The sequence below is a fragment of the Cucurbita maxima genome, unplaced genomic scaffold, assembly GCF_002738345.1.
Source record: "Cucurbita maxima cultivar Rimu unplaced genomic scaffold, Cmax_1.0 Cma_Scf00166, whole genome shotgun sequence".
Lineage (NCBI taxonomy): Eukaryota > Viridiplantae > Streptophyta > Magnoliopsida > Cucurbitales > Cucurbitaceae > Cucurbita > Cucurbita maxima.
Window position 1 is genome coordinate 68,781 of NW_019272182.1, and position 4,573 is coordinate 73,353.

The following is a 4,573-nucleotide window of genomic DNA, read 5'->3' on the forward strand; positions in this document are numbered from 1 at the left end:
CCCCCGGAGCATATGGATCCACCCAATCGATGAACACTCAAACCAAACTCGCCCATCCTTTTTGGCATACGGACGCGAAAACCAATCCGAGTAATCTACAGTGGGGAGACCCTTTAAAGCAACAAGCGAGAATGACTAGGTTGATAGCAGTGTTAAAGAAAAGGCGAGTATGAAAAGACGTATCGTGTAACCGTCCCTATAAGTAGCTTCATTCTTTCTTGATCTATGAACCTAGTTTATGAAAAAAAAAATCAGTCTTTCGGCTGAAAGTGTGATTGTTGGGTATGGATAAGCAGGACCTCTTGGTTTGGGCGAAATCGGAGATGTTGGCTAAGAAAGTTAAGCAAGCAAGTATAGGACGGACAAAATGCACATACAAATTGATTGACATGATCCCTCTCCCTCTCTCTTTGGCTAGTTGGCTAGTTGCGCGATAAGCGAGAAAGCATACCAGGTAGGGAAAGAAAGGCTGCTCGATCTCTTGTAAGGCCAACCCTCAACGGCGAGCTTACCAGGCAATGCTATAAATCTGATAGAAGTTCAAGGTTTCGTCTACTATGGACCAGGAAGCTCTTGGAGGAGCTAACATGAAATGAGAAATACATTCGATTATGAAAACTAATAGATAGAAAACTTTTTGGTAGAAACTGAATAATCCCTTGGCTCGGGCAAGAGAAGGAAAAGGTAGTCGTACTCCTATCTTTTCCATCAGGCAATAGGAAAGTTTGAGCTGAAAGATTGAATCACACCGGGTAAGAAAGGGGACTTAGCAGGTTTCTCCAAACGTATAAACAATCAGAAGACGCAACTGATCCTGAAGAGGATACCGATACGCATACATTCTCGCATGGAAGAATCTAGCTGAACCAGATCAAGGGTCCTAACCTAGTCCAACTGATCTTCTTTGGCTGGCCCCCGCCCCTTGCAATGAGGTCAACCCGTACGTGCTTTTTCCTTTCATTTAGCGAGATAGCTTACCAGCTCTTTCGGCTCATAGCAGTAGTATGAAAAGCTGAATCCTCATCCTGAGTCGAGTCCGCATTGCCATACGAATCGACATCGTCCAAACCAAGAGTTTCTATTTTTCTTTAACGAAAGAGGATCTAACAGTTTCGATAAAACCAACCTCTTTTAAAGAAGAAGTCGCTCTGCCTTGATCACCGTGGACATACGCAGCTCCCCCTTTACCTTTGCCTTCCGTGAAAAGGAAAGTTCCCTCACGATAGGCTCTCCCAGCTCCCGAACGTCTTTCTATCAATCGAAAGAGGTATAGAATAGTACAACAAACCAACAAGACAAGAATGGACTCATAAGATGGGCGGTCAGGGAAGCGATTTCATTTGTGTTATCCGCCAAGGAAATGATCAAGAAATTCTCTATACACGGCTGAGAGATGACCGTATTGTTGCACATCCTGAATAAAGTACTGTAGGCAAGCCAATTTTTTTGAAAATGAAAGCGTGTAGAACTCAGATCCACTTTCTCTTCAAGTTGTAAACTTCAGATCTGATCTTCCTTTCGTCTCTGGGTGACTGAGAGAGAATTTGGTCCTGGCGTGCATCCAATTCGGTCAAAAATAAGGTACAAAGCAGACTGATTAAATGGGCTTGAAGTTCCATTATCGTTAGGTCGAAGATCTCTACTAGGTTTAGTGCACTTTGGTAGTTACGAATGTTGCCGTAATTGAATGTCTTTCTCATTCGACATTCTCTCTTACCAAGCACTCATACTCGCCAGGGTTGAGGAGACAATTCGTGAGCTAATTGGTCTTCGAGATTGCGTATATGCGAAAAGAGCTCACTTTCGATTTTCTGTCTCGGCGTTTTGTGCCCGGTTTTGGTTCTGGAAAGGGTTTGATCTCTTTCATTGGAGCACATTGATTCTGAAGGAGTCTTCGAAACCGGTGGAAAGGCTATGATGACTTCAGGCTATTCAAATAGCATGACTGATACCACAAAGAAAGGGCACACTAGTGGAATAGTTTTTTCATAATAATTATCTTAATATATGATACCAAAAACCTGGCTGATGACTGATAATGTAAGGGGTTTCAAAAGACAAAAGAATGACAATTCTACAGATGATAGAAAAGAAGATCTTTTTTTTTTCAGTGTGCGCGGTTCGCCTGCCTTCTTGACCACGGATAGGTTACGAGGCTTTGCACTTTGGCCCCTGAGAATACCACATCAAGGTGACAGGATTCGAACCTATGGTTCTCTGAAACTTCTTCATCGATAGATGACCTATGTGACAATAGCGGACAACATAATGCCCCTGAGAATACCACATCAAGGTGACAGGATTCGAACCTATGGCTCTCTGAAACTTCTTCATTGACAGATGACCTATGTGACAATAGCGGACAACATAATGAAAAGTTTATAGAAAGAATACAATAGGACAACATAATGAAAAGTTTCTAGAAAGAATACAATAGAACAATTTGTGTAATGCTCTTTTTGAAGTCTGGCTCAAGACGATCTTTATTCTTCCCCAAGAATATGTTTCATTCCCTATTCTCATCTTTTTGGTTCAATGTTTAAAAATCACATTTTAAATCATATTATGTTGCATAATTCATTTTGTGTTTCATTTCCTATTCTCATCTTTTTGGTTCAATGTTTAAAAACCACATTTTAAATCATATTATGTTGCATAATTCATTTTGATATAATATTGTTGGGGGCATTTTGAGAATCAAACTTGAGACCTCTCACATTCAAAACGATAATCATACCACTTGACCAAATTCCTTTATAGCAGATCTAAAATTCTTAATTGCTTGCGTTTTTTATTTTGGAAAAAGGGGCATTCCGAGAATCAAACTCAAGGCCTCTTACACCCAAAATAAGAATCATACCACTAGACAAAATGCTTTTATTATGGACGATATATTAAGTTGTTTATGGAATGTATCATTATTATTTCATATATTTTCTTTGTTAATGAAATCCATGAGCAATTATTATTATTATATCTTTTAGATCTAGACCGCTATTAAATTATTTACATAGGGTTTGCGACAATTACTGTAGAGAGAAAAAAATAGTGTAAGTTTTAGTTTGATAGTTCCATTAAGACACATATCGTGTTGTACACAAGTAAAGCAAATATTGAAAGTTATGATTTGGATAGGCATGCCTATTGAAAGTGGAAAAGATAAAATGATATTAAGAGCATTATCATTAAGAGGGTTGAAAATGATGTCGATACTACAGTTGAGAAAGAATCATAGCCATGATGAATCTACGCTTGCTGCTATTGTTGTAATTAAAAAGGGGAGCTTAAGTGAGGCAACTTCAATAGAAACCTTGTTGCCACTACATGAACACCACGACGCAAAACAAGGTCAGATAATGGATTTATCCCCACCAGGAGAGAAAAAACAAGGTCAGATACTAAAGAAGGAAGACAAAAGCAAATCACTGAAGCAACACATGTTCACACAGAAATATCATTTAGACAAATGAAGAGAATGTTAGGTTATGGAGCCTGCTGCTTATTTATAGCTTGGTCAACGGTTATATCCGGTAAAGCTATATTTGATAAAGCTATATCCAGTAGAGCTATATATGGTAAATAGCTATATATAGTAGATGGTTAAATCTGGTAAAGCTATATATAGTAAANAAAATGTACTTTATGTATTCTCTGTAATTCTCTCTTACTGTACATACGTGAAGACATCAATAAAAAAATAATTCTTTTAGCCAGAGTTCTCCTTACACTTTTCTTCATCCTGTTCTTTGTGTTCATCTAGATCGAGTGTGTGCATTGTTGTGCGACCTTAACAACTGGTACCAAAGCTAGGCGAAGTTCACCACGATCTATGAAGATGGAAAGTTCAAAGATTGAAATTTAGATGTTTGATGGATCCAATTTCGGTTTCTAGTAGATGCAGATTGGAGATTATCTGTACCAGAAAGATCTTCACGAACCTCTTTTGGGGGTGAAGTCGGATACCATGACCACGGAGTAGTGGAAGCTCAAGGATCGACAAGCCTTGGGGCTGATCCAGTTGACGCTATCAAAAAACGTGACGTTTAACATTATCAAGGAGAAGACAACGTTAGATCTATTGAAGGCGCTGTCAAATATGTATGAAAAATCGTCGGCTATGAACAAGGTGTATTTGATGCGGAGATTGTTCAATCTACAGATGTCTGAAGGTGGATCTATTGCTGATCATATAAATGAATTCAATATGATCATAAGTCAACTAAGTTCAGTGGAAATTAATTTCGAAAATAAAATTAAACCGTTGATTTTGATGTCATCCTTACCCGAGTCATGGGATACTATTATTGCCGCAATTAACAGTTCCCGAGAATCTGATAAACTGAAGTTTGGTGAAATTCAAGATGTATTTCTCAGCAAAGGTACTCGCAAACGAGAAATTGTTAATTCATCTAGTAATGCTCTTAGTGTTGACCAACGGGGAAGAAATAAACCGAGGGGCCCAAACAAAGGACGATCAAAATCAAAGAACCGAGAAAAATCTCCAAATAGACCAAACGTAACGTGTTGGAATTGTGGAGAAAAAGGTCACTTTCGGATAGGTTGTACAAGACCA